The following is a 26465-nucleotide window of genomic DNA, read 5'->3' as shown; positions in this document are numbered from 1 at the left end:
GAGGGACTATAGCTGCCATCATTAATCACCTTCCATCACAACCTACATCTTGTGAATCAGCATCTGTGATACTGATAAAGGCTGCTGGAGGCATGGAGGTGACACAGTCACAGGCAGGATGTGATTGCATGGGGGAGGAGGCAAGGTTGAGTCCTGCTTTCAGGGCTTAATCTCAGTTGGATACACACACACACAAGCACACATGCACGCACGCACAAACATTGCCATTCCACAGGCTGCAAAGCCCCCTCCTCCTGCTGCCACCCCATCTGTGCTCAGGCTGCAGCCCCCTCTGTCTACTCCCCATGGCCAAGAGGACAAGGAAGGCAAATGCTGATTAATATTTTACACATTAAGAATTCTATGAAGCCAGTCCCATTAGAGAAGCAGAGACTGTGTAATGAGGCAAACTGTTGTAGTGGAAAGTACATGAGCTGGCCTAGGACACATGTGCCCCCTCCTAATCCTCACCCAAGACCTGCTTACTGAATGAGTAGGCATTGATTTGTTCCCAGTAAAACTTGCTGCCCGCTAGCTGTGTGACCCTGCACAACTCACATCTCCTCTCTGGGCCTCAGTTCCATCATCTGTGCAATGACTGGGTTGGATTACAAGATCCCCAGAGCTCTTTCTGGTTCTAAGAGTCTGTGATTCTCTGGTTCTATAAGCTATTTGCATGTCCCAGCAGATGGCCAACAGCAATAGTCATTGGTAGAGTTGGTTCCCATCAATTCCCTGTAAAAAATGAGCACATACAGCAAATGCTCTTTTTGGCTCCTATCCATGCAACAGTTTATAATAAAAATCCTGAATTATCAACTGTTTTCATTATAAGCAAGGAAGGGGAGAGCAGAGAGGCACAGAATTGCAGGTGGACTCTTTACAACTCTTCTGTTCTGCTAACAAGGAGCAAGTACCTACCACTCCCTCTCATCTTTAAACATCCAAACACATTCTCTCTCTCTCTCTCTCTCTCTGTCTCTTCCTTTCTATCTCTCTCATACTCTCCAGAGTAGTCTATGTTCTCTCTCTCCCCTTTTCTCTTTCAAAATAAATGAATGAATGGGTGAATGAATGAAGTTGAATATTGTGATAGGCAGAATTCTAAGATGGCTTCAGGATTCCTGCCTCCTTGTGTAGATGCTCTACCACAATCCTCTTTTTTGCTGTGTGGGTGGGCCTTGTGAGTATGATGGTGTGAGGTAATTAAGGTCTCAGATCAGTTTATTTTGAGTCACTTAAAAGGAAGATTATCCTGGGTGGGCCTGGCTTAAACAGATGAAAACTCTTAAAAGAGGAACTGACCCTTCCTGAATGGAGAGAGACAGAGTCTCCTGGCGGCCTTGAAGAAGTGAGCTGTCAGGCGAGAGAGCCTGCGAGAGCTACATGGTAGGAAACTCTGAGAAGCTTCTAGAAGCCAAGAGAGATGGGATGACAGCCAGCAAGAGAATGGGACCTCATTCCTACAACCACAAGAAACTGAATATTGCCTACAACCACATGAGCTTGAAAGAGGATCCCAAGCTCCAGAGAGGAGTACAGACCAGCCGACACCTGAACAGCAGCTTTAGGAGATCCTGAGCAAGAACTCTGCTGACCTGAGCTTGGACTCCTGACCCACAGAAGCTGTGAGGCGATAAAATGGATGTCATTTTAAACTGCTGTGTTTGTGGTCATTCCTTACTCAGGCACAGAAGATAAACACAAATATCTAATCAAAACACCACCCAAATAGCATCTTCTAATGGGACTTTGTCCGGATCCTCTATGATGCCAAGTACAAGTCCTCTGCCGTCCCTGCTGTTTGGGAGCTAACCAGGACCCCTCCCTCCAACCCTAATTGCTGAGACTAGGCCATAAAGACAGCGGCTCCTCTACCCAGGGCAGGCTGCCTTTTCCCACATGAAGGCGATGACATCTGTCCAGCCCAGTGCCAACACAGGATGGCAGAGACTACCCCAGGGGACAAGTGCCCTTCCACTTCTCCCGGCCAATGTGGTGACGGCAGGCAAATTACCCTATTAGCTTCCAGGCCAACTGACAGCCAAGCCAGGCGTTATGTCAACAGCCTCCAGGAGGGTGTCCCACTCCCATCTTCCACAGTGGAGCACCTTAGCACCCAGTTCAGAGGCCTGCCCTCTGCCCTTCCTCCTCTGTGTCCTCCCTCCTGCCCTCCCTCTCTGCTTGCCCTTTGGGACACAAGCCCTCTCTGCCTCTGCCTGCCACTTCTGCCCTAGTGCAGCAGGAGTCAGCCAATGTGACACTGAAGGGCAGGGAGCAGAAAGCCGGTGGAAGCTTTGGAATGTCCTGTACGGAGGCGCTGGGGAGCTCTCTTTGGTTAGGCTTCCAGAAAAGAAACCTCCTGTGGGTGGAGCACATGAGGGTATGCAGGTGGAGCACATGACCTATCCCCTTATCCCAGCACCTCCCGCAGCCCTCACCCTTCCTCCTATGTGGAGCCCAAGTCCTTCACTGATTCACACAGGCTGAGGGTGAGCAGGACGAACTTCTGGAGGTGAGGAAACCTATGCACAGTTCCCAGGGCCTGGAGTCTCTTCATCTACCCACTCCCCTGTCAACTGAATATAGCAAGAGGGCTGCTGTCCCCCAGCCCCTGAGAGAGACAGCTACTACTTACGCCTTCCCCTAGTAAGTAGCCCAGGACTTTTCTGCTTCCCTGCCTTCCTTCTTTCAATCTTGGTCCCACCTCCCCATGGAGTCAGATAAGAAGTGAGGAATGGGACTAGATGGGGCAGTGAGGTTTCTGAAAGCTTAACCAAAGACAGATGGAAAGACCCCTACAGTTTATTCTTTTATTAAAAGCAGAGAAACGGCACTGGCCTTACCTCCAGCCACTTGAGAAACAGGGGTACAGGGGAAAGGAACTGGTTCATAAGCCACGGACCCTGAAAAAGAACTTCCTGGGGCTGATTTAGTGCCCTTGGGGCTTCTTTGCACATGTCTTCTAATGCCCCACCTCAGGCTGAGGTCCTGAATTCATAGGTACCCCCTACAGTGACCCTAAGCCCATCCATACCATGTCCATTCCCTCTCTGAACAGAGGGGCATTTTCCCTTCCCCTGCATTTTGCACAGGCTGGGTCAGAGCTTCCTAAAGTGTGGTCTCTTGATGATGTAGATCAAACTCTTCTAGGGGCCATGCCAAAGATACAGATTCCTGGCCCATTTAATAAATGCTCCAAGTAAGCCTCATGCACACTAAAGCTTGAGAGCCCTGTCTAGTTTCTCTGCAGCCACCACTCTCATACTTTGCTACCAAGTAAATACTTAACAAGAGGGAAAACCATGCACGAGCAAGATCATGGGTTTGACCCACCTCATAGGTTATCCGGTACTGGGCAATTTACTTAACCTCTCTCTCAAAGCCTTAGCTTTCACAGGCATAACCTGAGAACATCCACGTTTTTGTATTCTCAGAAAGATTAAAATAGCAGCTATTCACTCCACAATTATACATTGAGCTCATACTCTGCACTAGATGCAAAGATGAACCTGACAGTCTCTGTTCTTCTGGACTTCAGTCTTGTAGGAGAGCAACCCATAAAAAGTAATTAATTAAGAAAACAAGAATTTGTCAGATAATACAAAGGGCTGTGCAAATAATTTATAATAGTGTGATGGTAAACTACCAAAGTTCACTCAAGAAGAAAAAAAAAGCCAAATTGTCCTATATCTATTAAACAAATTGAAATTGTAGCTTAAAATCTTCCCATGAAGAAAACCTCAGACCCAGATGGTTTCACTAGTGAATTCTAACAAACATTTGAGGAAGAAATAATACCAAATCTACATAAACACTTCTAGAAAATTAAAGAGGAGGAACTACTTAAAAACTCATTTTATGAGACCAACATTACTCTGATACAAAACCAGACAAAGGTTGCAAGAAGATGATGGACTGATATCCCTTATAAACATAGATGCAAAAATTCTAAACCAAATTTTATCAAATACAACTCAACAACATATAAAAAGATAACATATCATAACCAAATAGGGTATATCCCAGAACTGCAAAATTGATTTAACATTCAAAAATCAATCATTTAACTGGGTGTGGTGTTGCATGCCTGTAATACCAGCTACTCAGCAGGCTGAGACAGGAGGATCAGTCAAGCCCAGGAGTTTAGGGCTGTAATGCACTATGACTGTGCCTGTGAATAGCCACTGCACTCCAGCCCAGGCAACACAGCAAGACCCATCTCTTTAAAAAAGTCCATAACATAACTTGTCATTTTAATAGATTACAAAAGAAAAACCATATTATCACCTCAATAGATGCAGAAACAGCATTTGACAAAATCCAACATCTATTTCTGATTAAAAAAAAAAAAACTGAGCAAACTAGGAATAGAAAGAAATTTCCTTAAACCAATAAAATGCATCTATGTCCTTTTAAAGTACAGTTAACATCATATCTAATGGTAAAAGACTGACTGCTTTCCCCCTAAGATCAGAAACAAGGCAAGGGTATCTGCTCTCACCACTTCTATTTAACAATGTGCTAGAGATTTTAGCCAGTGCAATAAGGCAATCAAAAGAAATCAAAGGTATCCAGATTAGAAAGAAAGAAGTAAAATTATCTTCATTCACAGTTGGCAGAATAATCTGTGTAGAAAATCCAATAGTGGGTAGGAGTAGGGCCACAAAAAAAAAGGAAACTAAAGAAAATCAAATAGAATCCACAAAAACTAATAAGCAAATTTAGTAAGGTTGTAGGATATATGCCCAGTAATACACATATCAATTGTATTTCATCACCAATCACTTGAAAATTGAAACTTTAAAAAATATCTTTTACAATAGCATCATGAAGTATGAAATACTTAGGGATAAATCTGACCAAAAATGTGCAAAACAGGTACACTGAAAATTATAAAATATTGCAGAAATTAAAGAAAACCTAAATAAAAACAGAGATATACTGTGTTAATGGATCAAAAGACTCAATATTGTGAGAACATCAATTTTATCCAAATTGATCTACAAATTCAATGCAATCCCAAAGCAAAATCCCAGCAGGATTTTTAATTGAAATTGACAGTCTGATTCTAAAATTTATATGGAAATCCAAAAAACCTAGAGGTACCAACACAACTTTGAAAAAGAACAAAGTTAGAGGACTCATACTACCTGACTTCAAGGCTTATTAGAAAGCTACAGTAACTACAGTATTGTGGTATTAGCATCAAGACAGACAGACAGGTTCATGGAACAGAATAGAAAGACCAGAAATAGGCTCATACCTGTCTGGTCAATTGCTGTTTTACAAAGGTACAAGGGCAATGTAGTAAAGAAAAGATAACCTTTCAACAAATGGTGCTGGAATAATTGGCCATCATATGCAAAAAAGAACTATTCATACAGCATACCATATATTCATAATGCAAAATTGTTTTGTACAATAAATGCAAAATACAAAAGTTAACTCAAAATGGATCACATATGTAAATGTAAGCCCTAAAACTAAAACTATGTAAATTCTAGAAGAAAATCTTCATGACCATGAGTTAGGCAAAGATTTTCAGATATAATACCAAAGCACAATCTATAAAGGAAGAAATTGATAAATTAGACTTCAAGAAATTTAAGAACTTCGTTTCTTTGAAAGACACTATTAAGAGAATGAAAAGACACACCAGAGACTGAAGAAAATATTTACAAATCACATATCTGATCAAAGACTCGTATCTAGAATATGAAAAGTATGTCCTACAACTCAATAGTAAGAAATCAAACAATTTCAAACAGGCAGGCAAGATATTTAAAAAGACATTTCACTAAAGAAGATACACAAATGGCAAAGAAGCAAACGAAAAGATCCTTAACATTATTAGTCATTAGGGAAATGCAAATTAAAACCACAATGAGCAATCACTACATAGCCATTAGAATAGCTAAAGATAAAAAGACTGACCATACCAATTCTTGTCAAGGATGTGGAGGAATGGGAATTCTCATACATACAGGGATGCTGGAGGGAATGTAAAATAGTACAACCACTTTGGAAAACAGTACAGGCAAGTTTCTTAAAAAGTTAAGTATGGGCCGGGTGTGGTGACTCACACCTGTAATCCCAGCACTTTGGGAGGCCAAGGCAAGCAGATCACTTGAAGTAAGGAGTTCGAGACCAGCCTGGCCAATATGGCGAAATCCTGTCTCTACCAAAAATACAAAAATTAGCTGGACGTGGTGGGGCATGCCTATAGTCCCAGCTACTCAGGAGGCTGAGGCAGGAGAATCGTTTGAGCCAGGGAGGCGGAGGCTATAGTGAGCTGAGATGGCGCCACTGCACTCCAGCCTGGGACACAGAGTTAGACCCCGTCTCAAAAAACACAATTTTAAAAAAAGTTAAGCATAATACAGCCCTTCCACTCCTAGGTATTTACCAAAGAGAACCAACTTGTACACAAATGTTCATGCAGCCTTACATGTAATAGCCAAACCTGGAAACAACCCCAACGTTCATCAGCTAGTGAATGTGGATAAACAAAACGGTGGCATGTCCATATAATGGAGCGCTACTCAGAGACGTAAACGAATAAACCATCAACATATACAGCATGGATAAATCTCTACTGTGCCGAGTGAAAAAAGCCAGACCCTCCAAAATAAAGAGGACATCTTGTACAATTCCATTTATATGAAATTCTATTAAATGAAAACTAATCTATAGTGACAGAAGGCAGATCAGTGGTTGTGGGGGGTGGTGGGTGGAAAGAAAGGGAGGGATTACAAAGATGGATGAAGAAACATTTGGGGGTGATGGCCATGCTTGCTATCTTGATCGTGGTGATGGTCACAGGTATTTGCATATTTCAAAATGTCTCCAATGGAGTGTTATACATCTGTTTACTGTGTGTCAGTTATACCTCAATAAAGCTATTTTTACAAATGCAGTGATAGGATAGAGTGTCTGGTAGCCACTTTAGATTATTCATCAGGGAAGGCCTCCCTGAGGTGATGACATTAAGCTGAGCTCTGATTGACAAGAAGTAACAGCCCAGCGGGGGTCTGGGGAAGAGCATTCCATGCAGCAGGAACAGCACATGCAAGGCCAGAGGAAGTGAGAAGGAGACTGGCCTGTTTGAGGAAGAGACAGGTTCATATCCAGCGAGGGGCAAGTGGTGCAAGGCAAGGTCAGAAAGGCAGACGAACCCAGGACAGTGGGGCTTTGCAGACCAGGCAGGAGATTTGGTTTATGTTCTAAGCAGGTGAGAAACCACTGGGTGGATCCTAAATAGAAGAGTGACATGATCTGTTTCTGATTATTTGGAGTTTTAAAAAATCATTTTATTTTGTATAAAAGGCATGTATTACCTACTAAAAATAAAATACATATTTAAAACCAGATCATTTGCACTGTCATACAGAGAATACACTGCAAATGCATAACAGTAGAAGCAGGAAGCTCTGTGGAAAGGCTACTGCAGTCACCAGACAGAAGAAGGAGGCTGGGACCAGAGTGGTGGCAGTGGAGGTGGGAGGAGGCCTCTGAAATCTGGTTTTGAGATAGGGTCTAGAGCACATACTGGTGAGTAGGGCATGGTGGAAAAAGTGGGCTTCGAGGCTGGTCCTGCATATGTGTGTGCACCTGGTCTTCAGGACGTGGCTGCCTTCTGACCTCCATAGATCCTCTCCATCGTTTCCTCCCCTGGGCAGCCCAGAGAACCTGGGACATACTGAGAATCCTCTGGCTCATCCACTTGTGATTCATCATATCTTCCTCCCTCTCTGGACAAAGATCTCTTCCTACTGCAGCACCTAGTACAGTGCCTAACGCAAGGCATGCATCCAACACCTGTTTGTGGAATAAGCAAGTGAAAGGACGAATGACTGATGAGCTATTAATAATTAACTCATGGGAGTGAGGGAGGTAAGGAAGACATTTCCACCTGCTCTGGCCTCAGTGTTAGACTTTCTCCTGCCCTGCCCCACCCCTAGTTACCTCCCCATCAACTTCAGCAGCCCTGCTGCTCTGTCTACCCAGAAGCTGCAACCGCATGGCAGGCTGCTGGGCAATCAGTGCTGGCCGGCTCCTGCCAGCAGGCCCTGACCTAGTTTGAGAGCCAGTCGAGGAGGATGATGTCACAGAGAATGCAGCTCCTCAGACTGGGGCTTAGTGAGCTGGCTCTGAGCCTGGATTCAGCTTAAATGTCAGAAATTTGGATAGCATGCTATTCACAGGGATATCAGAGAAAGATGCGGACAGGACTAAGGGCAGAACTAGTAGCACTTTGGAGATACTATTCTCTTCTGGGCACCTGAATCTGGTTTCCAAGCCCTTTTAAGGGCAGCCTGGATTGTGTGCTGTGAGACCTGTCTCCCACGTCCCATGGGGAGGTGTCAGGAACATTGGGGAAGGACCAGGGGGATGGGAAGAGCTCCTCAAGTACCTCTCCAATGACTTCAGTCATTAATGAGTTTGTGAATTCAAGCATTTTCTGGCCAGGTGTGGTGGCTCACACAGTGGCTGAGGAAGGAGGATCACTTGAGGCCAGGAGTTCAAGACTTGTCTGGGCACAATCGAAAGACCCTGTCTTTACAAAAGAAAAAAAGAGAGAGGGAGAGAGAGAGAGAAAGAAAGAAGGAAGGAAGGAAGGAAGGAAGGAAGGAAGGAAGGAAGGAAGGATAATTTAAAAAATGTATTTTCCAAACATTTAAATATCCACAGGGCAGGCCAAGTACAGTGCTACTGCTGTACTGCTGAGTGGCGGGGTGGTTAGGACATGGCCTCCACTCTCAGTGGCTCAATAGCAAGGGTCAGAGAGAAACACCAACAAAAAAAGCCAAACCATAAGCAGTGAATTGTTAAAACAAAGAGATGTGCCTAACTGTGTGGCCAGCTCAGCGGAGCAGAAGCCTGGCAGACTTCTCAGTGGAGGCGGATCTCAGAGGAGAGACAAAGAATGCGTGGAATCTCTCTCAGTGGCCAAGGGGTACAGCCAGTCCCAGCAGAGGGGTCAGCACAGGCCAAGGTCTCAAGAACCAAGGGAGCATGGTACATCAGCGGCAGCACAAGTTCATGGCCAGAGAACCGCCCTCGTGTGGGGAGGAGGGAGAGGCGGGCTGCAGAGGAACACAGGGAACATGATGCCAGACAGTCAGCGAGTGCTGTGCTCAAATGTTCAGATGTCGTTCTGTCAGCAACGGGGAACTAGTGAAGGGTCTGGAGCAAGGAGGAGACCTGGACAGCGTCCTAGGGTGTCGGCAGCCTGGTGGATGCTATGGGGGCCAGGGTGTAAGATGGGAGGTGGGAGCACTGGGGAGACCTGTGTCCTGGTGGGCAACCGTGAGGTCCAGAGCAATAGAGCTGGAAGGGAGGGTGCTGGGCAGACCCTGTGGGGCAGCTCTGGCCCCTGCACTCTGGGGCTCAGCTTGTGCCTGGCTCATGCTGTCTGCTCCCACCCTTCACTCTGCATGCTGGGCACCCCACAGAGCCCAAAAATCCTTCCCTCAGGGGTATGAACATGGGTCCTTTCTGCCCTCCCTTTGCCACCCCAGTCTCCAGCCTCAACTTGATGCTGTGTACGAAGGAAATGGGAAGAGTTCAGAGACAAAACAGGAGATGAGCAAGGTGGAGTGGGGCCCACTGTGGTAGGAATGGGCTGCCAGGTCTCCCTGCAGGCCTTGGAGGGTCTTCTTTCAGAAGCAAGGTCTGAGGTTCTCCCAATTGCAGCCCACCCTTGCATCCGGGCTTCTGCTGAGCACCACCTTTGAGCTGAGCCCATGTACAGGGGTCCTCAAGGCTTGGACTCTTCCCCACTAAACCATGAAATAGGAGCCTGGTCCCCCAGGGAGGCCAGATGAAACTGTTGAGGGAAAAGGCATCCCAGCCCCGCCCCCAACATTGAACACTCATCCTTTTGGAGTGGCAACTCCCAAAGGCTGGGCATCCAGGAGGCCCTGACTGCATCCCCAGGGACAGAGAATGCTTCTGAGTGGTCTCATGCAGGGGAAAGGGGAAGTGGGGCTGAATCTCTTAGCTAGAGGGAGTAAGCCCTGAGTGCCCACTTAATGCAGTGTGACACCCAAGCCCCCGAGGCAGCGTGAATAGTCCACAACATAGTAACTGAGTCTGACATCTCCCTGGTGCCCTCAGCATGCACCTTCCCAGCCTCCTCTACCCCAGGATCCCGGAAGGTCAGGGCCAGCCAAAGGATAGCCTTGAAGCCCCGCTGTGGTCCAGGAGGTGCACCTACACCTGCACAGGTGGGTGGGAGAAGGGGATTCTCCCAGGGCTGTGAGTCAGCTGGGGCAAAGGGAAGGAGTGCAGGTGGGGCAAGAAGGCAGATTTCAGGGTGAGGACAACCGAGGCAGGTGAAGAAAGACAGTTTGGTGCCATAGAAAAAGCCCTGAGAGAAACGAGCCCAGCTCTCATCCCAGCTGGGACACTCCCTTGGGGTAAATCACCTAACCTCCCTAAACCTCAGTATCTTCACCTATACCATAGAGAAAATAATACTCCCACCACATAGGGTTCTTGTGGAAAACAAAGGGGATGATATACAGGAGAGCTCATTGAAAAGGAAATGCTGGCCGGCCACGGTGGTTCACACCTGAAATCTCAGCACTTTGGGAGGCCGAGGCGGGAGGATCACTTGAGGTCAGGAGTTTGAGACCAGCCTGGCCAATGTGGCGAAACCCCATCTCCACTAAAAACACAAAACAATTAGCCAGGTGTGGTGGTGCGTGCCTGTAATCCCAGATACTCAGGAGGCTGAGGTGGGAGGCAGAGGTTGCAGTGAGCCAAGATGGTGCCACTGCACAAAAAAAAACTCCAGAAAGAAGAGAGAGAGAGAGAGAGAGAGAAAGAGAGAGAGAGAGAGAGAAAAGAAAGAAAGAAAGAAAGAAAGAAAGAAAGAAAGAAAGAAAGAAAGAAAGAAAGAAGGAAGGAAGGAAGGAAGGAAGGAAGGAAGGAAGGAAGGAAAGGAAGGAAAGGAAGGAAAGGAAGGAAAGGAAGGAAAGGAAGGAAAGGAAGGAAAGGAAGGAAAGGAAGGAAAGGAAGGAAAGGAAGGAAAGGAAGGAAAGGAAGGAAAGGAAGGAAAAAGAAAGGAAAGGAAGGAAGGAGAAATGCTAAACAGAGGTCAGTCCAGGTTGTGAAGGGATGAAGCTGGAGCCTGTGACAGTATGAGCCACCAGGGAGTGGTGGCTGGAGGCAGCCGGGCTAGGCAGCAGGAACAAACTCTCCCTCCAGCAGACAGAGGTGGTAGGGGATGCTTGCTGAGACTGTCGTGTGGGTCTGGCCCTATTCCCTACCTTGAGGTCTGCAGGGCCTCAAGACTTTGGGCGAGTCTCTTCCCATAGTGTTTCTCAGCCTTCACAACTGAAGGAGCAGGCAGAGATTAGGCAGGGGGTACCTCAGGGCCACAAACACCCCACCCCGACCCCACTCATCCTGGGCCTTTCTGATGAGCAGCTTTAGAATCCACTTTGACCTTCAAGAATAAAACCATCTTTCTTAACAGAACCACTTGATGTGTTCCATTGTATCAAGTGTAACCAAATAACAAAGCTGAGTCCCCATAATGTCCTGTGATAACAGTAACAATCATTACTAGCATTTGGATGCCCTGTAGAATTACAAGGCACCTGCCTGTTTAATTGCCTTCTTTAATTCTCACTGCAACCCTAGAAGGTAGGTGGTGAATTATGATCCCCAGTTTTTAGTTGAGGAAATGGGGGGGGCTCAGAGAGCTAAGTAACTGGCCTAAGCTTACAAGCTGTGTAGCAACAGAGGCAGGCTCTGAGCCCCTCTGGAGCCACCATAACCCCATATGCATCACTAATGCCCCTGAGGTTCCTCACAGATCCCTGAAGATGCTTCATCTCCTAAATAGAGAGGATCTGGACTGGGAAGTGGTGAAGCTTCCAGAGACCAGCATGGGCTACATTCTGTCTGTCTGAGCTGTGCAATTCTGCCCCTCCTGGGAGATCTAGGGAGGGAGGGTGACCACACCCCCATGTTGCCAGGCGGCATTTCCTGGGCACCTGCTGTGCGTGGGGTGTTAGGGAAGATGCCTGCAATATGGGGATGAGTGCAACACGGACAATCAAGGACAAAGACGGGAACTGTGGGATGCAGAATCACAGCGCTTCGCCCCTTTGCGGCATCTAACTCAGGCCTCGTGTTTCATAGATGAGGAAACCGAGCGAGGTGCAGACAGGCTTCTAGAGCAGGGTAGGCAAACTTTTTCTGTAAAAGGCCAGAAAGTAAGTATTTTAGGCTTTGCGAGCTGCATATACGTCTCTACAGCATATTATTCTTTGATTTTTTTAAATAATCCAACCTTTTAAAAATGTAGAAACTATTCTTAGCTTAAGGGCTACACAAAATAGGCTGGTTACAGGCAGAATTCTGCCCCCAGGCTACAGTTTGCCAAACTGTGTTCCAGGAAATCATGTAGCCAGTTGCTTCCTGAGCTGGGGTTCATTCAATCAGCCAGCCAATATTTGGAGCACTTGCTCCAAGTGCTGTGCCAAGACCCGGAAGGAAACATCACTGCTCCATGCTCTCAAGCTGCCTGCAGTTTGGTGGCGGAGACAGGTAAGCAAATCATATCACCTCAATGCATAGTGGAAGGCTATGCAGGACAGGACACCCAGAGGAAAGAAAAGTGAGCTCTTTTGGGGTTTTCTGTGTGCTCCCTCCAATGAATGGTGGCACGGGTCAAAGGCTGTCACAATCTCTGTGTACTTATCTGTGCCCTCCCCGACTCTGTATGTTACATGAGGGCAATGACCTGTGTCCATTTGTCCACTACACTGTTCCCAGCACCTCAGACAATGTCTAGCAATAGCAAGCAAGCAATATGTGCCGAAGGAAAGAACGAATGAGTCGTACAACGACATAGCTAGAGCCCTCAGTGCGAAGGTGGGGTGTCTGGTGAGAGCTATTAGAGGAACTCAAGAGACTGAGGGATTGTTCACTCTATCCCCCTTGATTGTTGAACAAAGTATGTTTGTGGAGCCTAGAAATACAGCCCCGGACACCAGAAGCCTTCTTACCGCTCTATTTTCTCTCCAGCCCCCTCAACCCTCCTCCCACCCCGGCCCTCTCTGCTGACTCATACAGCAGCCGCTAATCACACCCCAGCCAAGCGTGCTTAATTAAGCCCCAGTTACCCACAGCTTCTGAGCAAGAGGAAAAGACGGGACTCCGGTGGTGCGCCCATCCAGAGGGAGCTGGGTCGCGTGTGGGAACCAGGGAGATGCATGTGCATGACAGTGGGGCACTCACTGGGAATCCGGCAGTAAAATAACAATAGCTCATATTTACAGAGCAGGTACTCTGTGTCAGGCATTGTGCTAATCCTTTCTGTATATTGACTTAAACCTCCTCATAGCAAATTTATGACACGGTATTACTTTTAATTGCAAAAACCGCAATCACATATGCACCAACCTAATACTACTATTACGTCCATTTTACCAATGAGGAAACTGAGGCTCAGAGAAGTTACATGACTCACCCAAGGTCACACAACTAGTAAGTAACAGAGTTGAAAGGACTCCCATTTTCCTGTTTTCCATAGTAAGGGGAAGGGAGTGTTTAGAGAGAGGAAGGGCAGCTTTGTCCAAAGCCCTGACCCCACTGTCCGGTGACCTGGGCTCCTTCTGATAGCAAGACCCATCCTGACTCACACACAAGGGGACAATTCCATCTTTATCTCAACCTACATTTATCATACACCTACTATGTGTCACAGTCTGGGGACATGAGTCAAAGAGACAAAGTCTGTCCTGTAGGAAACTCACAGGCCGGTGGGGAAGCAGCACTATCACTATGCTGGGCCTTTAGGGTCCATTGGTGCCCAGGGATGGGGCAGAGGCCAAAAAGTAGCATGCATTGCATTCCTACCTGTGCCAGACACCAGGGATGGCACATCTTTTACCTTTCCTTCATAACCTAGAGTATATGGATTTTTGGTGTGATTACTCCACACTACACCATATATTCCATGACATGAGCCAAGTATCTCAGGGTATGACCCAGTATTTGGCATGAAGTTAGTGCTCAGTAAATATTTTTAAATGAATGACTGAATAAAACATAGCTCCTGCCCTCGTGGAACTTGCTCTCCAGGCAAGGAAATAAAGATATAAACAGATGATTGCAACGTGGTGTGATGAATGCAACAGGAATGAGAAGACAGCCTCCATCCAGGGAGCTGTGCAAGGCATCCTGGGAGAAAGATGTTGAGGCCAGGTCTTGAAGAAAAAACAGTAGCTTCCCAGGGATATGGGGATGAAGGGCCCTTGGGGCTAAGAAGACAGCCCTCACAAAGGCAAGATGTGACTTAGTGGAATGAATAAGTGGATATACTGCTTGTTCCCTTCAGAAAAAAGACTGAGCTGGGCACAGTGGCTCACACCTGTAATCTCAGCACTTTGGGATGCTGAGGCGGGAGAATAGCTTGAGGCCAGGAGCTTGAGACCAACCTGGGAAACATAGCAAGACCCCCATCTCTACAAAAACTAAAAAAAAAAAAAAAAAAAAAAAAATTCCAGGCATGGTGGCATGTGCCTATAGTCCCAGCTACTTGGGAGGCTGACGTGGGAGGATCACTTGAGCCCAGGAGGTCAAGGTTGTGGTGAACCATGATTGCACCACTGCACTCCCACCTGGGTGACAGAGTGAGACTTCATCTCAAGAGAAAACAAAAGAGAAAGAAAGAAGACTGTATGAGCGGCCAGGTCTGAGTGGGTTTGATCTGCCTGGGCCTGAGAATCTTACAGATGTGGCAGCCTTGCCCAGGACAGGCCACCTCATCCCAAAGCTGGGACACATACCTCTAGCATGTGGGTGCATGGAGAAACTCCACGTGGCTTTGTGGGGCTGAATTATGGGTGGGGGAGGTGAGGTGGAGGGAGGCAAAGAGACACAGCTGGAGATAGGCGCTGGGCCCAGATCCCAGGGGCCCTGACTGTCAAGCCAGGGAGATTGGACCTTGTTCCTTAAGCAACAGGGGTTACTGAAGGATGCTGAGCAATCGCATATGTATTCAATCTGTGTTTTAGAAAGTGGCCCTGGCACGAGTGTGGAGGTTGGGTTGGGAGAAGATGAGCTTGGGGACAGGTACACCAGTCCGGAGGCTGGCGAGGGACTCAGGTGCTTCCAGTGGGCAGAGCAGTGAGGATAGCAGGCAGGTGAGGAGAGACAGAAACGTGACATGGAATGGGCAGAACTGAGTGACCACTTGGCTGTGAGAGAGGAAAGAGGTCATTTAAGCTCTCAGAGTCTCAGTCTCTGCTTCTATGAAATGCAGATAAGATGATCTGCCCAACGGAGTCATTGTGGGCATTCACAGAGATAAAGGCTAAAAGGCCTGACCAGGGTCTGACAGGTGGCAGATGGTCTTTTCCTCCTTGTCTCTTGCTGTGCCTTTATGCCATGTCTTATGCTTTTTTTTCACTTTTAAAAAATTGTGGTATATACAGTATAACACAAAAATACACATAACACAAAATTTACCATCTTAGCCATTATTAAGTGTACTAAATACATAATGTGCAACCATCGTTACTCTCCAGCTCCATAACTCTTTTCATCTTTTAAAACTGAAATTCTGTACCCATTCAATGATCATTCCCCATTCTCTCTCCTCCCAGCTCCGGGCAACCACTATGCTACTTTCTGTCTCTATGATTTTCACTACTCTAGCTGCCTCATATAAGTGGAATCATACCGTGTTTGTTCTTTTGTGACTGGCTGCTTTTGCTTGGTATACTGTCCTAAGGTTCATTTATGTTGTGAGTCAGAATTTTCTTCCTTTTTAAGGCTGACTATTCTATTGTAGTAGGGACCACATTTTGCTTACCCATTCATCTGTTGATGGACATCTGGGTTGCTTCTGTGTTTTAACTATTGTGAATAATGCTGCTACGAACATGGGTATACAAATATCTCTTCAAGACCCTGCTTTCAGTTCTTCTGGGCATATGCCCAGAAGTGAAATTGCTGGGTCACATGGTGATTCTATGTTTAATTTATTGAGGAACTGCCATACTGTTCTCCACAGCAGCTGCACCATTTCACATTTCTACCAACAGCGCGCAGGGGTTCCAAGTTCTCTACATCCTCACCAACACTTGTCATTTTGGGGTTTTTTGCTAGTAGTCATCCTAATGGGTGTGAGGTGGGCCACGTCTTATATTTTTGCATCACGCAGTAGAGCCAAGCTCAGAGGAAATGAACAATACTGGCATAGGTGGGCAATGTCCCCAGGGCTAGAGCAGCACTCACATGCAGAGGCATGTGCCCTGGCAGCAGGATGGGGTGTCCTGTCCAGGGCAAGGCTGCACACATCTATAAGATTCACAGGCCCAGGCAAATCAAACCCACTCAGGCTGGGCTGCTCACACACAATCTTCTTTCTGAAGGGAGCAAGCAGTGTGTTCACTCTTCATTCCACCGAGTCCACTGGGAAAATAGAAACCACCCTAGGCCTTTCAAACAGAGGGATTTAAACAAGGGATTTGGTTGTACAGGTAACAGAAGAGGTAGAGCAACCCAGATTAGCAACAGCAGGGAGTTGTCCCCTTCCTGGGGGTGGAAGGAGGCAATGTCTCTAGGACCCTCAATGCTGAGGTCATCAGACAGAAACTGGAGCCACTGCAGGCCCCCGACAGGGAGCTGAGCGGTGCGGGACAGGGCTGATCAGTTGAAGCCAGAGGAGATACAGATAACTGCAGGGACATGGCCTGAAACAGACAGAGGGAAGAAATATCCTGGCTTTTCCCCTCCTCCCACTATCCACCTTCTTCCAGTGCCTCCTCTGATTGGCTGAACCAATCTAAAAGCCAGAAGGTAAGGAAGTCTGGGAAATGCAGCTCCCAGCAACACCAGACAGGGCAGAGAAGAGGAGACAGATCTGGAGCCACCGGCAAGTGATCGGCCCACTCATTCATCCTTTCACTTCCTCATTTGTTTGGTCAACATTTGTTGAGCACCCAGGTGCTGGGGACATGATGACAAACAAGAATTCTGGGTCCTGTCTTCACCAAGCTCAAGGCCAGCAATGCCTGGACTGTACCCCTCACTGCCCACCCCTGTTGGCCAGGGGCACCCTGCCACCTAGCCTGTGGGCAAGGGCTGCTGCAAAGCTTCTGGGGGCCCCTGGGAAGCTCCCAGTGTACAGAGAAGATGGAGCTGGACTCTGCTTAGGCTGTGGATGTGGTGGAGCAAGGAGCCCAGCTGGCTCTGCCTCCTCCTCAGCTGAAAGCTCAGCTCGGAACACAATGTTTCCAAAAAGAGAAGAAAACCCTTAAATCCCACTGTTTGTCTTTGGAGCCTGGGAAGCGAGGATCTAGTGAACATAAAACGTGCGGGCTGCTCAGAAGTGGTCTTTGAAACCTCCCCAGGCCGGCTTTGTCAAGGAGCAGCATTGCCTTTCAAAGCTGCCGGGCTCCAATCTCCCCTGTCCCCTCTCCCCACTCAACCGTAGCAGGCAACGGCTAATCAGCGGGAGATGTTAAACGCTCCCTAATTCGCAGAAGTCCCCAGGCTTCTGGGGAACTGGTAGCAGGGCCAGCGAGCTGGGTGCCTCCATTCCTGCTCGCCCTGCCTCACACCAGTCTCACCTCAGCCCGGGGCCCTCTAAAGGCTGCTCCTCTATGTGAAGCTCCCCTCCTCCCTCATGCTGGCCTGTGCTCAAACACACCTCTGCTTCCCAAAGTTGTGTCTTCTCCTGGAATCTGCCTCTTCCAAGAAGACCTCCCAGACATAACACACAAGTGATGACCAACCACACCCTGGGTCTCTGCCCTCAACCTGGCTTTTCTCCATATCCCTCCCCATGTGTCCAGGCCCGGGGGTCCCTCTCTGGTCACCACTCAGCATAGCCTCCCTAAGGGAAAAGATCTCCCCCTTACCCCCAGATGAAGTGAGCAGGTGCCCCTGGCCAAAGGGATGGGCAGTGCTGGGCTTTAAGCTTGGCGAGGAAGGGACCCAGAATTCTTGTCATTTTCTCCCTAGCACCTGGGTGCTCCAGAAATGTAATGAATGAGTGAGGGAGTGAAAGGTTGATCATCTGCTGTGGCTCCCAGATCCACTGCCTGCTGTTCCCTGCCCTATTTTGTGCATTTCCCAGGCTCTCTTACCTTCTGGCTTCTGGATCCCTGATCCCTGAGTATTTACGCCAGCCAAGGAGAAGGACAAGTGAAAATAATCCATGGTTTCACCACACAGACATCCACAGATAGGCAGTCTGGCCCAGAGTCATAACCTGGCAGTGACGTACTTTCTGTGACCTTGGATAAGGCACACCTCTCTCTGGGCTTCAACTCCTCATCTGTAAGGCAAGGGGGTTGTACTAGATCAGCAGTTCTCAAACTGGGATGTGCGTCAGAGTCACCCAGAGAGCCTGTTGAACATGAGTCACTGGGCCTACCCCCAGATGACTGACTCCGCAGAACCTAAGAATCTGCATTTTGAAGATGTCTTCAGGTGATGCTGATGCTTCTGGTCTCGGGGACTACACCAGGAACCAGTGGGCTGGCTGGCTGGATTTTAAGCTGTATTTGTCAGAGTTAGAAAGGGCTGCAGGATGCTTGCTTACTCAGGGGTATGTAGAAGTGTTCATGGGGGTGAGCATGCTGTGCCAAGCTCCCACCCACCTTAACACACGCATTTTGGCTTTAATCAGTTATGTTTGTTCGCGTGTACAGGTAAGCGTGGTCAGAGCCGAGGTTCCACACATGAAGTGAAATGTTTGGAAACCTGCTGACTAGGCTAGAAGTCAGGTGGTCTCTTCGAGCACTGACATTCCAGGGTCCCGTGATCACTCCACATCCCTCCTGGACTGTTCCTACTTCCCTTTTCTTTCTCACAGCCAAGGAGGGGGTGCAGCAAGAGCAAGACTCAGGATTTGGGTCTTTAATCTTAGGGGAGGGGGTGTGGGGACAGATGGAGAGGTGGGTCATTGTCCTAGGTCACTGTCATCAGTAGGTACATTTCAACCCAGCGATGTGCCATGGAGTGGAGTGAGCACACACAAGGAGGCTACATCCCACCTGAGTTGAGGAAGTTCCTGGAAAACCCAGAGTAGCTAAAGCCGCATTTGCATGTGCATGTGTGTGTCTGCATGTCTGCACATATGCTGTCTGTATAAAGAAATAAATCACAGAGAGGGAGATTTTAATTGGAATGATCAGGGTGCAGCTAGACTCTAAAGTAGAAGTCTCCTAGATGCTCAAAATTTTAGAATTAAAGACCTTTAATTCCAAACTGATATGTCTGATGAAGAAACTGAGGTTCCTCTGGAGCAAGAACCAAGGTTTCTGACTCCTGAGTCCAGGCTCTGGCCCCTGATCTAGATGGATGTCAAAGTCTCTCCCACGTACCAGAATGACATCAGCTGAAATCAATGGATCATGGCAAATGGACAAAAATTTTCACAGAAAAGAATCCAAGGCAAACAAACTCCTTTCCAGCCCTGCTTGTCCCCACCCACATAGCCATTCCCTGGCCAGCTGCTCCCGCGGCTGCCACTTCCAGGAGGGGGCCTGCCCAGCTCTGTACCCAGCTAGGAGAGCCTGCATGGAGGCTGGGAAGGGGACCCAAAAGGTTACACAGAGTGAGAGGTCAGTAGCAGGCCTGCTAGAGCCCCCTCAACAGTCAGAGCTCACAGGCAGGCAGAGGGCACTGGGCAGTGGGGAGAGAAATAAGAGAAGAAATAGTGCAGACGCTTTAAAGATAAGTGGAGTTCTCCAGGCCCCAGAGCTGTACATGGATTGGAGTGAAAGACCAGAAGACAAGCAGCTAAGAAGCAGAGGGAGGGACAGACTGAGGGTTGTGTGTGCACATGTATGCCTGGCTGCCTGTGTGTGATACATAACAGAGTGATTATCAGATCGGGTACCTGTGTTTGTGCAAACCTAAGAGAGACCAAAGGACAGCAGAAAAGTATGCAGGCTTAGGAAGAAGACCCCCCCTCCCCGCCCCCCCCACACACACACAGAATGAGAGCGAGAGAGAGAGAGACAGGTTGGATGTGGATAGGGCTGGGAACAGAAGAGCCAAGGGGAGCACCAGGAAGTGAAGGGCTGTCAGAGTGAGTCCAGTGCAGGCCTGTTTTTGTCTGTGATGGCAGACTATGACAGAGGATGATGGAGCATGTCTGTGCATGTGTGCAGTGTGGGTGCATGCCCCAGTAATCTAGAGAGTGAGAAGACCATGCGCACCCCGCAGTCAACAGCCCACAGGACTGGACACCCCCAGAAGCATGTTCCTACACTTCTGGGGCAAGGCTTCCCCACTGTCCCTTTCTTGGAATCTTTTCTAACAGTCCCCCTACCCCCAGCCACCACCCAGGTCCTCTCCTGCCTTTGCCTCCCACACTTGCCACCCTGCCCCTCTGCTAGGGAGTTTCCTTCTTCCTCCCCAGGGGTTAATGTCACCGGAATATGACAGTCCCAGCCCTGGGACAATGATCTCTGCTTTGGGGAGAATGGATGGCATCCCAGTTGGTACAGCTCCAACCCTAGCCCCCCACCCCCACCTCACCTGTTTCTGTCTCCAAGCAGTGGATCCAGTACAGACCTTGGGTCCTACAATCCTGACATCAGAGTTCATCTCTGCCTCTTACACCACACGACCTTGAGCAAGTTGCTTAGGCCTTCTCAAGCCCTCATTTTTTCTGTTAATGAAGAAGAAGAATAGGCTTCTTGTGAGGATCAAATGAGCTAATGAGTTAACAAATGTGAAGCCCCTGGCATTGTGCCAACCACAAAGTAGGTACTTCCCTTTCTGGTCTCTTTAAGTCATGCTCCAAGAGGGTAAGTTTCTGTTAAAAATTCCCAGGGGCTTCCCAGGTAGCAGTATCTTCCTGAAATCCTGAAGGTCCAGGAACCAAGCAGCTAGGAAGAGAAATGTGGAGGGGGTTGCAGAGGGTAGCAGGCACTGCTGGGGACCGATATGACAGGAACCAGGGACCGGATGAGTAGACTCACCTCCTCAGTCTTCTCCTGCAGTGACAAAGAAGCCCCTGCCCTATCAGCAGCACCTCCAGGGACACAGGAGGCAGAGGTCAGGAAGGGAATTCAGGGGCTAGTGTGCCCATGCCCCGTCTCCTTGCACTTCCTTAATTCCAAACAGAGAGAGCCAAGAACCAGCCCCAGAGTAGACATATCTGAGTGCACAGTCGCCCCAGACTGCTCAGCACCTGACTGGGGAGGAGACGGGAACGGGAAGGAGACTTTCTCCAAAGGGCTCTTCATGGGCTTCCTTTCCCTGTTTAGACAATCAGGAGCCAGGGGCATCCTGCTCATCAGCACCATGTGGTCTAATGCAGAGGAGCCACACCATTCACTCCCTCCCCAAAACTCATTTGTCGAAAGCGGCATACATGATAAATATATAATGTGGGCCAGGTGCGGTGGCTCACGCCTGTAATCCCAGTACTTTGGGAGGCTGAGGAGGGTGGATCACTTGAGGTCAGGAGTTCAAGACCAGCCTGGCAAACATGGTGAAACCCTGGCTCTACTAAAAATACAAAAATTAGCCAGGTGTGGTGGCACGCACCTGTAATCCCAGCTACTCAGGAGGCTGAGGCAGAAAGATCACTTAAACTCGGGAGGTGAAAATTGCAGTAAGCCGAGATTGCGCCACTGCACTCCAGCCTGGGTGACAGAGCAAGACTCCATCTCAAAATAAATAAATAAAATAAATAAATAAATAAATAAATAAAGTGTTTTATTTGTTCCTTCATTCCTCTAAGGAGGCAGTAGAGCACAACAGCTAAAAGCATGGACTCTGGAGCCAAGCTGCCTGGCTTGAATCCCAGCTCCACCAACTGATGGCTGTATTACCTTGGGTAATTTACTTAACCTCTGTGTAGCTCAGTTTCCTCATCTGTAAAATAGCGACAATGTCAATAGCTACCTCATAGGGGTATTGTGAGGTTATATGTGTATGTCAAGTGCTCAGAACAATGGCTGACATGTAATAAAAACTAAGCAAGTGCTAGCTGCTATTGTCATATACTCGGTCATCAAGAAAGTATTGAGCACATATGTCAGGGTCAATTCCAGGCTCCAGATCCCATAATGAACCATCCAGATGCAGCCTCTGCTCTCATGGAGCTTACATTTTTGTGGGAGAGACAAACTTTCACTAATCATGTAAAAATAACAAACCGTGACGAGAGCTACAAAGACCAAGGATGCAGAGCCCTGAGGACCTGTAGGGCACTAACTGAGATTTGCAGGTCAGGGAGGAGCTCTTGGGGGTGATGCATGTCCCTGCCAGGTCTGACTATCCTGAGGGTGCCATCAGCATCAGCAGGCACCCTGTGGGGACAAAGCCCAGCCTGTGCCCTTCACAGGCCTGGCCACAGCATGTGTCTGCTCACACCCTCAGTGTGAGAAGCCCAGGCAACACCAACACTCCTACATGCTATCTGCCACCTGCCACCACCCCACTTCTGGGTCCCAAGGTGGCCTGGGAACAGAACCAGGATTCCTGCTCCGAGTCCTCACGTTATCCAATCAAGAGCAGGCACTCTCCCTGTGGGATTTCCTGGCACAATCTGGCCACCCTGAAGATCCCAGCTCCCCCTTAGGAGTCCCACTACCTCCTGTAGAGACTGTGCCCAATCTGATCCCCAGCCAGGAAGATGAAGCAATGGATTGTCCAAGGTGCCTTACAGTCCATTCAGCAAATGTTTCCAGGTGTCTCATTCTATCACCACAACTTCATGCAGTGTTGTGATTATTACTATACCTATTTTACAGGTGAAAAAACAGACTCAGAAAGGATAAGTCACTTTCCCAAGGTCGCAGAGCTTTTAAGTGGAACAGCTAGGACTCCAACCCAGGTCTGCTTGATTGTGGTCTTTGAAATAACATGAGTGACTATAATAATAGCTAATCCTTCTACAGCACTTTCTACATGACAGGTATCAGCCTATAAACTTTATATATTTAAATCATTTCATCCTCATAATAACCCTATGAGGTAGGTGCTATTGTTATTCTCATTTTACAGTTGAGGAAACTGAGGCACAGAGAGGCTAAGCCACCTACCCAAGGCCAGTTAGATGAGGCGTGAGGCAGAGTCACCATGAGGAGAGTCAGAGAATGGTGGCACTGGGAACGGCCTTAGCAGCCCTCAGTCAGAGGCCCAAGGGGAGGACAAGACAGACTTGAGGCTGTGGTGGAGCAACCCTGCACGGCCCGGGGGCGCCTGCTGCTCCACGCGCTGCCTCTCTGACCATCTGTCTCCAAGGATACAGGGGTCTAAGTTGCCCTTGGAGTCTGCCATCCCCTCCCCCTTCAGTTTGCCCACACTAGTGAGGGCATGGGCACAGCCTTGTCCCACTCCGTCTCCCTTCACCCAGCCCTGTTGCCCCCATCAGGAGACAGCCCTCTGCAGCAGAGTCAGGTATGGCCGAGAGTCCAAGGCTGCCCCACCCACAGTGGCGGAAGAGGCGAAGGAGAAGGGTTGGCTCATGGCCAGCTCAGAGGCCTCAGGAAGGGTGGTGGAGAGCAGCAGAGAAGCCCCTCCACTCCACTCGGGTCTCTACCTCCAGGTGACCTTGATCCGGCACAGTGGGCCTATCCTAAAAAACCGGGCCCCAGAGTGGGGCAAAGGGCGCCCTCGCAATATCATAGCTTCCACCCAGAGAAGGGTGCAGACCACAACTCTCCCTTGTCCCAGATACCACCCCCCTCCCCCACCCCAACTCCAGAGACATCTCTGCCCTTCTCAGAGCCAGTCCCTCTCCCAGGCCCTTCTCTGTCCTTCTCACCATAGCTCAGGAAAGGGCATGGGGTGAAGGACACAGGCAAGGGGCAAGGATTCAAGGCAGCAAAGTACTTGGGAAACTAGAGAATTCCTCTGGCTTTTGTCTTTTAACCAATGGCACCATCCTGGCGCCACCACCTGAAACCCATGGGAGTCTCTGCCGCTTTGGCCTGCATGCTTTCTATGAGCTTAGCCACCTCTTCCCTAGCAGGGAGGGGGAATAAGAGGAGGGTTTGTTCAAGAGCTGCCCCTGGCCGGGAAGTGGAAAGACCCCTCCAGCTGGGCCAGGCAAGGTAGAGCGGAGGGAGAGAACACAGGAGTGGAGGCAGCATGTGCCACAACCCATCAAGATGACCCTGGCTGTTTCTCTCCCTCCTGCAAGTCCCCAGACACAGCTCTCCAGAGGTCTAGTGTAGAGGACAGAGCGAGTGCACAGACAGAAAGGAACCCTCAGGGCAAGGCTGGGAAAAGGCCCCAGGATGGGAAGGCGGGGCAGACGGCTGGTTGTGGAGGGGCTGTATGTCCCATCTTCAAGTTGCACTGAAGCACCTTGAGGAGGCCTTGTGCTGAGCGGGCTTGTTTCCACCTCCCAGCTGGACCACAAAATGGGAGGAAACATCCCATAAAGTTGCCAAGCTGCCTCTGTGGCCGGAAGTGCTGCCAGGCGCTGCTGGTTCCCTCTCTAATTGCTCTTAATTTCTATGATTTGCAGGTCTCAGGCTCACGGAGGGCTCATTCCCCATTGTGACGGATGGGCAGGCACAGTCAGCCTGGTGAGTCAGCCCCTGCCAGCTCCGATGGGGCCCAGCCAGGTCCTGCAAAGTATAGGGCACCCACCTTTCTCCTCCTCTACCTGGGCCCAATCCAGAACCCTGGGCCACAAGCCCCCACTGGAGCTCCATCCTTTCTCCTGTTTCACCTTTACAGGAGGGTCCCGCAGCCTTTCACACAACAATAGGATGAGGAGAGATGATGCACTTGGGACCTGGGCTCAGGTTGGAGCTCGTCATGTACCTCTGGGAGCCCCTTCTAGGCCCTGGCACATAGTAGGTGCTCAATAAATACAATGATCCTCCACTGCACTGCTGACCTATAGGGGACTCGGCCTTATACCACGTGAAACTTGGATATCTCCTTGTGACAGTGACTGAGGTACAACTGTGGAGTCAGGCTGCCCCATTTGAATCCTGAATACACGACTGTCAAAGTAAACTTGGGCAAGTTACTTAGCTTCTCTGTGCCTCGGTGTCTTTATCTTTAAAATGGGGGTAATAACACTACCCACCTTACATCCATCTTTGTGTGAAAAAGTTCAAGTATGTTGTGATAGGCAGAATAATGGACCTCAAAGCTGTCAGCACCCTAATCCCCAGGACCTGTGAATATGCTGCCCTGAGTGGCTAAGGGACTTTGTGAATGTGTTTAGAGAATGGCCCTTGATATGGAGAGAGGATCCTGGATGCTCTAGATATCCCTGACCTAATCACATGAGTCCTTAAAGCACAGACCCCATCCTGGCTGGGTTAGAGAGACCGGCAATAACAGAAGAAGCCTCTGAGAAAGAGATGCATCATTTGCTCGCCTTGAAAATGGAGTGGGGAGGGGAGCCACAAACCAAGGAAGATGGTGGCCTCCAGAAACCAGAAAAGGCAAGGAAGTGAAATCACCCCTGGAGCCTCCTGAAAGGAACACAGCCCTTCCAACATCTGGATTTTTGTTTGTTTGTTTTTGTTTTTGAGATGGAGTTTCACTCTTGCAGCCCAGGCTGGAGTGCAATGGCACGATCTTGGCTCACTGCAACCTCCGCCTCCTGCGTTCAAGCGATTCTCCTGCCTCAGTCTCCCAAGTAGCTGGAATTACAGGCGCCCGCCACCATGCCTGGCTAATTTTTTGTATTTTTAGTAGAGACGGGGTTTCACGATGTTGGCCAGGCTGGTCTCGAACTCCTGACCTTGTGATCCACCTGCCTTGGCCTCCCAAAGTGCTGGGATTACAGACTTGAGCCACCGTGCCTGGCCTCACATTCTGGATTATTAGCACAGGGAGACTTGTGTCAGACTCCTAACCTACCACAGAGCTACACGATAATACATTTCTGTTGCTTTATGCCATAAGTTCAATGTATAAAATTTGTGATAATTTGTTACAGCAGCCACAGAAAACTAATACCTATGTGTAAGCACTTAGAGTGGTGTCTCTGGCGCACAGTAAGAGCTCAAGAAATGCCAGCTCTCTGTTATGATTATTATAGCACTGCGGTCACACAGGGGAGAGGATATGCAGTTGCTCCACTCCAGGGCAGTTTCTCTCTGGTGTGAACTCCTCAGAGCCCACAGCTTGCTTCACTGGGTACTGGAGACCAAAGGCAAGACCAGGGGGCAGGGACATCCTCAAAACAACACGTCACTCAGCACAGCCACTATGTGGGCATCAGACAGATGATCAGACTCCTGCAGTCCCTTTCTTCTAAAGAACAGGAGTGTGGACACCCTGGAAGAAAGGGGTGGGAGTGCCTGGCACAAGCATGATGACATTCCTATAGCTGTCAGTGCAGAGAGGACAGCCCCGGGGCTTAATTGCACCCTATCCTATCCTCACACAACTGGGGCTGCCAAGGAGACAGAGTGGCTGGGGCAGGCGTGCTCATTTAAATGGTTTGCCATCCAAACATCGTACCTGCTGGGCTATGGGGGGATGGG

At 48.8% G+C, this 26465-nt stretch overlaps 2 long non-coding RNA genes across 4 annotated transcripts; one reads left to right on the top strand and one right to left on the bottom strand.

Moving 5' to 3' along the window:
• Window positions 1–7153: 7153 nt before the first annotated feature.
• LOC117080587 lies at window positions 7154–20757 on the bottom strand. 2 transcript variants are annotated; one of them, XR_004435897.1, is made up of 3 exons: window positions 20527–20757; window positions 12112–12216; window positions 7154–7821 (listed from the first exon to the last, which is right to left on the bottom strand). It is a non-coding gene; the product is annotated as an uncharacterized LOC117080587 (long non-coding RNA). The 2 variants fall into 2 exon arrangements; XR_004435898.1 differs by lacking the exon at window positions 20527–20757 and adding an exon at window positions 18123–18307.
• LOC117080586 lies at window positions 18444–24991 on the top strand. Of its 2 annotated transcripts, XR_004435896.1 has the most exons (3): window positions 18444–18586; window positions 24479–24539; window positions 24694–24991. It is a non-coding gene; the product is annotated as an uncharacterized LOC117080586 (long non-coding RNA). The 2 variants fall into 2 exon arrangements; XR_004435895.1 differs by having other exon boundaries at window positions 24479–24991.
• Window positions 24992–26465: the final 1474 nt, after the last annotated feature.

Source organism: Trachypithecus francoisi, unplaced genomic scaffold (assembly GCF_009764315.1).
Source record: "Trachypithecus francoisi isolate TF-2019V2 unplaced genomic scaffold, Tfra_2.0 Lachesis_group8, whole genome shotgun sequence".
Lineage (NCBI taxonomy): Eukaryota > Metazoa > Chordata > Mammalia > Primates > Cercopithecidae > Trachypithecus > Trachypithecus francoisi.
This window is presented reverse-complemented; position numbering and strand designations above follow the sequence as displayed.